Source organism: Rhinolophus ferrumequinum, chromosome 17 (assembly GCF_004115265.2).
Source record: "Rhinolophus ferrumequinum isolate MPI-CBG mRhiFer1 chromosome 17, mRhiFer1_v1.p, whole genome shotgun sequence".
Taxonomy (NCBI): Eukaryota; Metazoa; Chordata; class Mammalia; order Chiroptera; family Rhinolophidae; genus Rhinolophus; species Rhinolophus ferrumequinum.
The window spans coordinates 4961782-4975438 of record NC_046300.1 but is presented as its reverse complement, the minus strand read 5'-3'; the positions used below and the strand labels follow the sequence as shown (position 1 = coordinate 4975438).

Here is a 13657-nt window from a genome sequence, read left to right as displayed (position 1 = left end):
TGGCTACCATAACAAAACACCACACACTGTGTGGCCTAAGCAACAAATTATTATTATTTCTTCACAGTGCTGGAGGCTGGAAGTCCAAGATGAAGATGCCGGTCGGCTTGGTTTCTTCTGAGGCCTCGCTCCTTGGTTTGCAGATGACTGTCTTCTCTGTATCTTCACAGGTGTCCCTGTGTGTGTTTGCGTCCCGATCTCCTCTTCTCATAAGGACTCAGTCAGATTGAACTAGGCCCCACCTCTATGACCTCATTTTACATTAAATTACCTCTTTAAAGTCCCCATCTTCAAATACAGGTACCGTCTGAGGTACTAGGGGTTTGGATTTCACCATCTAAATTTGATGTGTGTGGAGGGGGGTGGACAAAATTCAGCCCATGACAAGTGGTAACATCCTTCCTTTTCACAATGAGAGTAATAGTGCAAAGATTACATATGTGACATGCCTGGCACTCAGTCATTCCAACAGAAGGTAATTATTAATACTGATGGGTTGTTTGACCTTCTACAGGCTCACAAATTCCCTAGGCTGGCACTAGTTTCTTTGCTTCTTTGTGACCTGCACAGCCCATGGTGGCATCATGCACCTGGCACTCAAACGATATAGTGCAGTGGTTAACGGCATGGGCCTTAAAGCCAAATATACTCAAGTTCAAATTCTGACTTAGCCATTTAAGCAGCTGTCACTAAAATAAATGACAGTTTGGGAGCTGGGAGTAGCACCTTCACCCAGCCACCCCCTCCACTCACCCATTGCTGGGCAGCGGCGCCGAGGGCTGGGGAGACTGGGCAACGGCAGAGACTGTCTTGCTCCCACCTCGGTTGCTGCTTTTGCTAAGAAAGCACCCAGGACTCTGATGGCATTTTCATTCAAGATAAAAGTGCTCTGCTGCTTTTTTGATTAACTGAACAAATTCAATTGATAATTTCAGTGACCCAGATTCAAGCAATAACATCTTTCTTTGGAAATATGTGGTTTCATCAGCTTCTTATGTTTTAGGGGAAGGAGGAAATTTGTTCAGAAGAGATCCAAGATGGCAGCGTAGATAAACACTGTGCCTGCTTCTTTCCATGAACACATTAAAATTACAACTAAATTATAGAACAATCAACGTGGAGAACCACCTAAAATCTGGCTGAACACAGTTTTATAACTAAGGATAAAAAGAAGAAGCCACATCGAGACTGGTAAGTGAGGGATGCAGACGTTAAACGAGCTGGCCTCAAACCTGTGTGCTGGTTGAAAATCAGGAGGGATATCTCAGCCATGGAGGCTCCCCCCAGAGGAGCAAGGGACCCCAGCCCAACACCGGCCTTGTTGGTTGCAATGAAAGTATGCAACCATATCGAATGGTTTCATTGCAACCAACTTGATCAAGTTGCAATATCAAGTTGGTTTCATTGCAACCAACTTCCGAACAATCTTCTGAAGATTGTTGGTGGCAACAATCACTGCAGCATTGTTTACAATGGCCAAGATGTGGAGGCAGCCTGGGTGTCTGTCGATGGATGAATGGATAAAGAGGAGGTGGTACGTATATACAATGGAATATTGCTTGGCCATGGAAGGGAATGGGCTCTTGCCTTCTGCAGCAGCATGGATGGACCTGGAGGGTATTGTGCCGAGTGAAGTGTCAGACAGAGAAAGACAGATGCAATGTGATTTCACTTATATGTGGAATCTAAAGAACAAAATGAATGAACAAACAAAACAGAAACAGACTCATAGATACAGAGAACATTTTGATGGTTGCCAGATGGGAGGGGGGTTGGGGGTATGGGTGAAAAAAGGGGAAGGAATTAAGAAGTACAGATTGGTTGTTACAAAGTAGTTATGGGGATGAAAGCTATAGCATAAGGGATATAGTCAATAATATTGTAATAAATATGTAGGTGTCAGATGGGTACTAGATTTGTTGGGGTGATGGATGGGAGGGGAGTTGGGGGGCAGGGTGAAAACATGAAGAGATGAAGAAGTACAAATTGGTAGTTACAAAATAGTCATGGGATGTAAAGCATAGGGAATATAGTCAATGATATGGTGATAACTATGTATAGTGCCAGGTGGGTACTAGACTAGTCGGGGGGTGGGGGTTCAAGTCTTAAATTATATAAATGTCTAACCACTATGCTGTACATCTGAAATATAAAATAATATTTAATGTCAACTGTAATTAAAAATTTTTAAAAGGGGGGAATATGAAGGGGGCTAAGAGGTCTAAATTTCCAGGGATAAAACAAATAAGTCATGGGATGTAATGTACAGCATGGGGAATATAGTCAATAATATCGTGATAGCGTGGCACAGTGTCAGATGGTTGCTGGACTTATCATGGTGATCACTTCTTCAGGTATATAAATGTTGACTAACTATGGTGTACACCTGAAACTAATATAATATTGTATGTGAGCTATATTTTTAATAAAAATCTTTAAAAAAAATAAAATTAAAAAAAAATAAAATAAATGATAGCTTGGGCAAGTCACTGAAATTTTGTACGACTGTGTCCTCCTCAGTAAATTTGGTTTGTAATGCCTACCTATATTAGTTTCCTATTGCTGCTGCAACAAATTACCACAAATTTAGTGGAGTAACACAAAAGACATATGCACATTTATGTTCATTGAAACATTATTTACAATAGCCAAGAAATGGAAACAACCTAAGTGTCCATCAATAAAAAAGATGTGGTCTAGATATATACAATGGAATATTACTTAGCCATAAAAAGAATGACATCTTGTCACTTGCAACAACATGGATGGGCCTTGAGGGCATTATGCGAAATGAAATAAGTCAGACAGAGAAAGACAAATACCTTGTGGTTTCACTTATATGTGGAATCTAAAAACCAACATAAAACTCATAGACACAGAGAACAGAAAGGTGGTTGCCAGAGGGGAGGGCGGTTGAGGGTTGGGCAAAATTGGTGAAGGGCATCAAGAGGTACAAACTTCCAGTCCTGGAGGTGGAGCGTACCGTGGTGATTGTGGTTAACAAAACTGCATTGCATATTTGAAAGTTGCCAAGAGAGTAAATCTTAAATATTCTCATCACACATGAAAATAAAATTTGGTAATTTTATATGGTGATGACAGTAACTAGACTTATTATGTGGATCATTTTGCAGAGTACACAAATAGGAGTCATACTGAACACCTGAAACTCACTCTGTTATATGCCAATTATACCTCAGTAACCCTCACCCCCCACCGCCGCCACACACACACACACACACACACACACACACACACAAACTTATTACCTTCTGGTTTTAGAGGTCAGAAATCCAAAATTAGTCTCACCGGGATAAAATCAAGGTGTCTACAGCGCTGTGTTCCTTCTAGGGGCTCTAGGGGAGAATTATTTCTTGCTTCTAGAGGCCACGTGCATTCCTTGGTTCACGGCTCCTTTCCACCTTTAAATCCAGCAATTGCGTCACTCCAAACTCCTGTCTCACACTCACGTCTAAGGACCCTTGTGATCATAGTGGGATACGCCAGAATCATCTTGCAGCTCAAGGTCAACTGATTAGTGACCATACTTTCATTGCAACCTTAGTTCCTGTCTGCCACATAACTTAACACATTCCCCGGTTCCAGGGAGTAGGATGTGGGCATCATTGGAGGTTCACTATCTTGCATACGACACTACATCTCAGAATTGCCACGAAAGCCAAATGCTTATTAGGGTTAGGATGTGTTTGGCACAGCGAGTGATCCATGAACAACGTTCTTTGCTTCTTAAGAACTCAGCCTGTGAAGTTACTCACCGAGGTCAATATCATATGGGAACACAAGGGCCTGTGCAAATGAGACTTACTTTGCAATTCAGGCAGAATTGGTTTTGGCATTGCGATGCCCAGGATCACAGCATCTTCTAGCAAAAAAAGAGATGCTATACATAGAACTTCAAAGCCAACTCTCTAATGTGACCAGGGTTAGCTGCGACCTGAAACTGTCTCTAAGTGGCAGAACCCAAAGAGGTTCAGCATCTTGCCCAAGGGTGCATGGCTAGTGCAGGGTACAGGGAGGAATGCAAGCACAGCTCACGCCAGAGTCTGATGCACAGGTGAGCCCAGGCAAACACTCACACACCACAGACCTAGGTTCTTTGTGACAGCAAAGCCTCCAAAGAGCCTGTCTCTCTGCAACACAGCTGGAGCCGCTGCCTTGCTCTCAGCCCCCAGGGTCCAGACTGAGCCAGTGACATCACATGCAAGGGCCCAGGCCTGCAGGCAACACTGGATTCTTCCTGCTCTGATTTCCCTCAGAGAAGCCATTGGCAGTTCTCACAACAGCTCCCCTCATGTGGCAGCAGTGGCAGCAGACTCCGAATATCAACCACACTTAGGAGCGAGGGATGGAAGCATATGTCAGAGCCGGAGAGAGGAACCAAGTAACAGCCTTCTTTGGGGAGGGAGAGTGTTTTCACAGGCAGGGCTGCTTTTCCAGTGAACTTCTCCTCTTCATTTTTGACTCCACCTGCTACCAGACCAGATGGCCCCAGCTAGCCTTTTCTTTCACAGGCTTCAAATAAAATGCAAAACCCTCTGAGATGTAACTAAATTCCACCCACTGACACAACTCCCTCTTTACCCAGGTGCTCTGGAAGTCACAGAATTTGACACCTACACAATCTGACATCTCCGACGGGGAGGAGGCGGCCCCGAGTGGGCGCGCAGGCTTTCACTGAGCCTTTTGATAAACACTTACTGGGCTCTCCCTAGGTACCCAGCATCACGCTAGGTTTGTGGATACAGGTGAACTTGGCAGCAGGGGCCCCTGCCCCCTCAGGAGCTTATAGTCAACATAAGATCATTCCTTTTCACTGAGAGGTGCTCTGAAGGAGGAATAAGCGTGATTGAGGGTGTTTATCAGAGGCAATCAGGGAGACCTTCACGCAAGAGGTGATGCATCAAAGCCGCAACGGGAAGGAAAAGTAGGTGCTGTCCCCAAATGGAGAAAGAGAAGAGCTACTACAAACACAGGGGCAGCATTTGCAAAAAAGCCTGAAACCTGTCAGACTGTCAGTGTCTTGGGGGGAACAGAGGTACACAGCAGCTACAGAGAGAGGCAGACGTGCTGGAGCTCCTGCCCGTGGTGAGAGATCGGGAGGCTGCAGAAACATTGTAAGCAGCAGAATGACACAGCCGGAACTGCATTTTTAAAAATTAAATGTATTGGGCTAATAGCGGATACTAACACTATTTAAATTTCAGGTGTGCCACTTTGTAGTATAACACCTGTACACTCTATTATGTGTTCACCACCCAAAGTCTAGTTTCCTTCCATCACCATATATTTGACCCCCCTTACCTTCTTTGTTGTCCCTGCACCTCCCTTCCCTTCTGGTAACCACTAAACTGTTGTCTGTGTCTATGAGGGTTTTTTTTTTTAAGACTCTTCTAATGGACATCTAATCAGGGGCAGAGGCAGAGCTAGGCCTCGAACTCAGGTCTCCGTCTCCCTGTCCAGTGCTCTTTTCACCAGCCTCAGGGCATGCGCCTGGTCTCACCATCTGTGTTTGAGGAACCTGTTCCATTTGTGCCCAAACCCCTTTACCCACTTCCCTGTCTCCTGCATCGTCAGAGGGAAGGACATCTCAAAGTGCAGGCAGGCCCACTCAGATGGCCGGTGCCAGTCCCAGCTCTCTTATCTCTAGCTGTGAGTCTTGGGAAAATTAATTTAGCATCTTTGCGCCTTGGTTTCTCGTGTGCAAAATGATTAAAAAAAAAAAAAGTCCACCTCAGATCATTGTTACGTCAATTTAAAAAGAACAATGCATGTAATGTGTTTGACCTCAAATCACTACTCAATAGGAACTCTTTTCATGGGAACTCCTGGGTGGGGGGTGGTCAAAGGTTTCTGTTGACGTTTTCTGTACACATTTTCTTAAGGACTCCCAAGCTGGAAGCAGCCACTGCTCTTTGCTTTTCGTTTCCCCTGCGAGCCTTCTGTATTCTGGGACAGGGAGTGTGAAACCCAGGCCTGACAGTCATGGTGCTGCCCCATGGTGAAGGGGTGGGTTATGTATTCAAAGGAGGCCGATTATAAGCCTGGCCTGGGTCCGTGTGCAGATGGTGGGAGCCAGAAGTCGTCTCTTTGCCACAGTGGAGGCTGCTGTCTTCCATGTTCTCCAGAGGCCAGCAGGCGGGTGTACTGAGAGACGACGCAGAGCTGAGGGGCACAGGAACAGAGGGAGCTTGGGAGCAGCACCGAGCCCTGAGGCCATGGGTGGCACAGCTGTTTTTCAATTCTGTGAATTATCTCAACAGCCCGGCAACGTTCTCACGCGACCGACTGCCTGTCTTGCTTTAGCCAAGCTGAGTGGAGGTTTGACACTTGGAACCAAAAGAGTTCTGACAAACTGTGTACGTGTCAGCGTCACAGGCGATTCTGAGTCACCAACTTAGAGCCTCAAAGTTCAAAGAGGCTCAAAAGGTCATCCAGGACAGTGACTTAAACAAAAAAGCAACAACAAAAAACCACTTTGGTTCTAAGTAGCAAAATCTTTTTGCCAATCTTCAGGAACCCAACTATATAAAACATAAGAGAGGAAGTACTGTTGTAGCTGCAAGCGTGTGGGAGACCCTCAGCCTGGCCCACGGCCTCCGGAGTCTATCCACCTGCCCTTCATCCATCTGAAAGTTAATCAGCTGGTCCGACCTCCTATGTCAGCAATCACCTGGACCTGCGTCTTTGACATCTGCTCATTGAACCTCAGTTGCACACGCCCACAAGGGGCGGCTGACAAACCTCGAGGCGTCCACTTCCGTCTGCAGACGTCTCTGTTGGCAGTAGTTCCTCATCTGCCTCCTGGTAACACTACCCACGGCCCGAGTCCTCTGGGGTGGAACAGAGCTACTTAAATATGCCTTTCCTGAAGACCATTTCCATGGCCCACTTTGTTCCTGGCTTCCCTTCAGTTCCTTCTGACCGTTCCTCATGGGGCTTCATGTCCAGCTGGCGAGATGCCTAAGAGGGGCAGACATCTGCACAAGGTGTGATTTAAAGAGGGAGAAAAAGCAGGAGACTTACAGTGTTTACTTACAACACACACACACAGAGGTCTATGGGGACCCTGTTACTTCCTGTATGTGGCCTTTTCCTGCTGCCGGGTACTGCGCTCAGGGCTATGCACACCTCTGGTCTGCCTCTTGTCCTTTCTCTTTTAGTCCTCACGACACACCATGAACTTAGGGATGATTTTTATCCCCATTTAAAAGATGAGGCCCAGACGAGTTAACAGAGCCGGCTCAAGTTCAAGAGCTCATATGGGATGGGTCTGGGATTTGAACCCAGAGCTCAGCTGACTCCAACGCTGGAGCTTTTAGGTGTATTTCTATCAGAAGACGTGGCTCTCCTTGCTCTGGAAGAGGATGAAATGGAGCACTGGGAGGATAGCATCAAAGCAGATAATATTTTGCAGAATTTATATCACAGTGGTCAGGACACAGGGTAGACACGTCCTTTGCAGGTAAGCCTTGGAGGAACTTCTTGTTAAACATCACAGAGTCATTGCGAGTTAGAAATGATTTAATCTGTTATTTGAGCAAGCAATCGAGGAAGGCGTGGGTCTCTGGGGTTGGAAGGACGAGATGTGACTGTGAGACCAAATCGATTTCAGGTAACCCAGCTTCCCTTTCCTCTTGCCCATAGAGATTCTTTCAGCTCTTTCCCAGCCCGAACCCCACTTCTGGGTGCCACTGTGCTCGATCGAGGAAGAGAATCTGAGGAGCAGCGAGATGGAGGAAACTGCTTTGACCACCTTGAAACCTGATGTGTCACCAGACAGGGAAGTTGGTCTTTGCTCCCTGCTGCAGAGCTTCAGTGTCACATCAGTGTTCTATGTTGTCTTACAATGTGCCAAGTATACACGGTGACAGTAATAATAGCAATACTATTCCCGATGACTTTCATTGAGCAATGCTAAGTACAGGCACACACACATCTCGTCCACACTGCAGCATGCCTCCCAAGCAGGGATCGCTACGGTCCCATTTTAGCAGATATGACTGCTGAGGTCTGGGGAAACTGGTAGCATGTTGAAGCTTCTTGCCCGAGGTCATCCATTTGTAAGCAGCATGACTGAGAGTTGAACTCCGGCAATCTGACCTCAAGCCCAGCTATCTTGATATATTAAGTGAAAAAAAAAAAAAGCAGATTTCCAAACAGTGCAGGATATGACTCAGCGATGGAAAGGAACCATTGTTATAGGCAACAAGGAAGAATCTCACAATAATTATGCAGAGTAAAAGAAGCTAGATAAAAGTGTACACGCTGTATGATTTCATCGACATGATACATTCAGTTGATAAAATTCTAGAAAATGCAAACTGCCCGATAGTAAGAGAAAGCAGCTCGGGGGCCGCCAGTGGTGGGGAGGGGTGCGGTGCGGGTGGGGCTTTTGCAGCATGAGTAACCTTGAAGGGTGATGGCATTCATCCTCGGGGTGGTTTCCCAGGTATATAAGAATGTCAAAACTTATCAGACTGTATACTTTGAATGCACATAATGTACTGTATGTCAATTATGCTCAATAAAGCGTAAAGAACAATATTCGGCAAGATTCTGGGTTTTTTTAAAAAATTAAAACCTGTATACATATATGCATGGAAATGTCTATGGATATATGAGCCGTGTTTGTACGTGACTTAACATGACTCACAAGGCCCCGTGTGACCTGCTCCCTGACCCGCCCCCCACCATCGTTTCTCACCACTGGCCCCTCCACCTTCCCTGCTGGGCCAGAGAATCACTTTCACTTGCTTTTTTTCACTTGCCCAATGCCCTCTCTCTCCTGCTGGTGGTCTTTATTCTCACCGCCGCGAACTCACCGTGCACCATCTCTCCTCAGTTCACACCCCTTGACTCTATAGACTTAAGAATGTCCCTTCCTCTCTCAGACTAAACCTTCCCTTTGGCATGTGGTACTGTAATGGTTTAATACTTTTTCTCTACGTTGCCTTGTAAGTTCCATGAAGGCATAGACCTCCTGTCTCTTGTTCACGGAGGATTCTTAATATGTAACACCAAGCCTGGCACACAGTAGGCTTTCACTAGACCTGTGTTTCAATGAACGACCAAAACACTATTTAAAAATCTTAGTAAGTACTACTCACTAAAACTAACATATTATGAAGAAAAGCACACAAGATCAATATTCTCCAATATACAGCCAGCATAACGTTAAGAATGATTATTAAAATAAGACGGCACATAGCAGTTGAGAATAGAATACTTAGAGTCGTTCAGACATCGTTTTACCAACTGCCTGCCAAGTTTTCTTCTCTGTATGATGCGGACAGTGCTATTCCGTCATTGTCAGGCAGTTTTAATCAGGTAAATAGCATTGTCCTCAGACCAACGGAATATCAGCTGTCACCGAGACCTCCCATGTATCTGGTTCTCTTCTTTCACAAAGCATTTCTCATAGTACCTCACTCACCCCTTGTAGGAACCTTGCAGGGAGGTGACACCGATGTTATTATTACCCGTTTTAAAAGGAAGCTGAGGCCCAGAGAAACTAAATGACTTCACTCAAATGGCAGGTACAGGGAACAGTGGTACCAGGAGGAGATCCTGCAAAGGGTCAGCACCCTATGGAGGGGACCTGCTGGGGTCTTGCCTGCTCCTTAGACAGTAAAGTGACTGAAGGCCCCTGCCTGCCTCCCCAGGCAAGTCCAAGTTTTTCTGGCGGTTCCTGGGACTCTGTTCTCTGAGCCAAAAGGCGAGTCCTGCTCCCACCATTTTATCTCAGTTGCACCTCCCCTCAGGAGGCTGATGGCTTCTGTGTGCTCAGTCCTAGCAGCAGGTACAACACAGCCTCCTTTCCTGGAGTGCCTGCCTGAACCCCTCCACAAACTCCCTCACCTGGCAGAGGCAGAGTCCTCCCTTCCCCTCACCCCTGCCCCCCTCCCACAGTTACTCCCCTTTCTGTCCCTCACATTTTCTGCTCCTCTTTCACCTCTCTCTGGACTGCTCTTTGCCCACAAGAAAACGGAAATCTCCTTTGATGGGGCAAAGCACTTTACCGTCACCCTACTCTCCCTTTGCTCACGCACTTGTCTAGCTTTGAGCTCAGCCAAAGAAAGCCCCCCATAACCTGGGTCCTACCTTGTTTATCTCAGTGCTCTGTTTGGCCCAGCACAAAAATCTGTTTGATTGTTTAATTTTCTTCCTGACATTTTACAAAAACAGATACATTTCACATAATACCCGGTTTCAGGCTTCTCTCAGAAAAAATGGGAAGATTCAACAAGGGGTCCTCAATCACACAGGGCAGTGACCAGCTGGAGTGGAACAACGGCTGCCCCTTCACGAGGCTGGGCTGCTCATATTCACCAGAACCCCCGGGCTCTGGGTTGCTGTGACTCACCTGGCTTCTGGAAGCTTTTGAGTTTGTAACCCCTTCTCGGTGGTATACCCAACTGGCAGAGGTTTTACGTCAGTCTTCTTTCTTCCCTTCTGTAAGTGGAAAGACCCAGTATAGAGATTCATTTTTCCACAGATGTGAATTATACTACCGCCCCAAATTAGACAGCAGAAGCAGTTACATGCAATTTGGTTTTAAATATATTTTCCACCCCAATGCAAAAATGTTATATGGCATATTTAGAATCCTCCCCCCTTTCCAAGTGAAGGTTTTTTCCCCAAGACAACTAAAATTCCCATTGTTCAACTCTCTACCCTGTGTTTTGAGATTTGAGGATGATTCTAGCTGATGGCAGAACTGCAGCCAAAGAAGCATAATTCTATATTATGAGTACCTTTCAGCAACGTAGTCCCTAGCATATCTGATTTAATGCTCACTAATTCAATCGCTGTTTACTGTTTGAAGCTCAATGCATATTTTCAAAGGCAGCTCCAGTTCCTCTTACGCCCCAACACCTGTTGGTTTTTTACCTCTCCCGATATGCAAATGACTGACCTCAATTTTTCCCAGGGGTCCTTAGCCCCAAGCAGGGAGGTGCTGGTTCTCACCGTGAAGACTTTCTCTCTGCTGACACTGAACACCATCTGGTTTGTTTTCACCTCAGGGGTCCCCGGCAAGCACCACCTTAAAGGGCCAGAGCCAAGCCTAGAGCAGCGGTTCCCAAGGTGTGGCCCCTGGACCAGGCAGCACGTGTAGCACGTGTGGTCTTGTTAAACGCAGGCTCTCAGCCCCACCCCAGATCTACTGAACCCAAATTTGCATTTTAACAAGATCCCCAGTTGACTCATATATAAATAAAACAAGGTAATTCCTTTAGTGAAAAGGACTGAGAAGTAAATAAAAGGGAGTGATATGACAGTGACGAGGCATGGCTGCTTTACATACAGCAGCTGTTCTCACGGTTTTTTGGTTTCAGGACCATTTACATTCTTAAAGACTGTTGAGGACCCTGATGAGCTTGTTTATGTGGATTATAGCTATCAGTATTTGCCATATTAGAAATAAAACGAATCAACTTTTAAAATATTGTTAATTCACTTTAAAATAATAAACAATACAAATTAACACATTTTATGAAAGGAGTCGTATTTTCTAAAACAAAAATAATTCACAGGAAGAGCGGCATTGTTTTACATTTTTGCAAATCTCTTTAAATGCCTGCATTAATAGAAGACAGATGGACTCTCAGGTCTGCCTCTGGAAGATGGCAGGTGGACTCTCTGGTCTGCGTTCAGACTGTTGCAGCACCACACGTCCTGCCGTCTTCCGAAACCTCCACTGCACGCAGGAGAGACAAGTAGTGAAAAATGTAGTACTGTTAGGCAAACCGTTTTCACTTTGCGTCCCTCCTGAAAGGGTCAGGGTCCAGATCCCAGTTAGGACTGGTGGTGTGATGCAGTGATGGACAAAGTTCTCACAGTGAGAGCATGTAATGCAAACCTGCTACAGGAACCCGCTGTGGGAAGACCTCACTCAACAGCATGGAGATTGCGCAACGCAACTTCCGCTCTCGACGTGGTCCTGGGGTAGCTGCGGGATTACGGACAGGTCCCTTGTCCTGTCTGAGCCGGTTGCCTGGTCTGCTTTACGAGGAGGGTGGTCTCTAATATTCCAGCCCCCGCCCCACTCTCCCACCCCCACCACACCCAGTACCCGGGAGGTTCCAGCGGGAACGTTAGGGCAACTCTGTCATTTGCCCAGCAGAGGGCGATGGAGACCAGCCCTGGCTGGACCACTTCCACCCCGAGGCCCTTCGCTGCCACCCTACCCAGACACCAGGTTCCCTTGTGCCACCAGGTATCTCGGGCAACCTAGGCCGGCCCCGGGGAGCGACTGGGAGCCCGAGGGCCTTCACGTTGACCCAAACGTGGTCTGGTTGGAATGAGCGGACTCTCCTGGGAAGTCTGAGAAAAGTAGAGGAAAAAATTGGTTTGGGTAAAAACATTATTTTCTCGCTCGGCCTTTCGGTGAGGACCTACCCAGGAGCTGAGGACTCCTCCCGGGAAAGCCGGGAGGGGTGGCGGGAAGGCGACAGCACTGAGCCCTGCGCCTGCCCTCCCCGGGGCGCCCGCCTGCGGTACAGAGCTGCGCTGCCTGGGCGACGTCACCACCTTCCCAGAAGAATCCCACCGCCGGGGGCTGGGCGGGGGCGGGGGCTTTTGGTGTCCGAGGATGACACCACTCGCTCGCCGCGCCTTCTGGTTCACCTCTGTTGTCATGGAGACGATAGCATCCTGGCAGCCTGGGTGAGGCCAGCCCGCCCCCAGAGTGACAAGGAGCTCGGCCCACTTAGGAAACCACTGGCTCAGGGGCGGCGGCCCAAGGAAACGGGCTGCGGGTCCAAGATCCTCCCCTGGGGACGCCCTGCCGGGCCACCTGCCTTAGGGTACCGGATTATCAAGGGCTCAAAGCCCTCTGGCCCCAGGGTCTTAGAAACAACCCTGAAAAATATGGAAGCCCACAGACAGCAGGTGCCTGCCAGAACTGGCTTTTTAATCCGCTCAGGATTTTTTTTTTCTTATCTTTCTTTCCATGGAGCAGTTACTTATGATTCTTTTCAGAAGATTCGCGGGCTTCATCACTTTCAGTGGAGCAATGTTTGGTTTAAGTCACTTGGGCCGGCTCATATTGAGCATCTAGACTGTGCCAGAAGAGAGGGGACGCTAATACAGTACAGCCCTCGGAGCTGAACACCTACCGTGTGTCCCCCAAAGGACGGCCGAGCCCGACCATCAGCTCTGATGTGTCTTTTTTAAATTAATATTAAGACCTGGTCTTACTTTACTATAATATAAGACTCGGTCTTATAATATAATATAACATAATATTTATAACATAATATTTATAATATAATATAATATAATATAATATAATATAATATAATATAATAATACCAGGTCTTATGTTAATTTTTGCTCCAAAAGATGCATTAGAGCTGATGGCCCAGCTAGGTCTTATTTTCAGGGAAACACGGTAGTTGCAAGATTGCGCAGACATGAACCCATTTAGTCTTCACTATAAGTTTAGGAGGTTGGTCTTATCCTATTATACAGAGAAGGGAACTCAATATCCAGCTAATCTGAAACCAGCCACGAAGTTAAATCAGATCTGACTCCTAAACTGGAGTTCTTAACCATTACCAGGCAACTGCTTAACACACCAGTTAAAATGGCAGAGACCCTTGGTCTCTGACATCGATGCCTTTTTACTACTCTG

The 13657-nt window shown here is 46.6% G+C and overlaps 1 long non-coding RNA gene across 1 annotated transcript in view; it reads right to left on the bottom strand.

Annotated features, from left to right (window-relative positions):
- LOC117036631 (uncharacterized) overlaps positions 1 to 10471 on the bottom strand; it is a 39303-nt gene extending 28832 nt beyond the window's left edge. Inside the window, exon 1 of the long non-coding RNA XR_004425423.1 lies at positions 10385 to 10471. This is a non-coding gene — a long non-coding RNA (uncharacterized LOC117036631). The remainder of the gene's footprint in view (positions 1 to 10384) is intronic.
- Positions 10472 to 13657: the final 3186 nt, after the last annotated feature.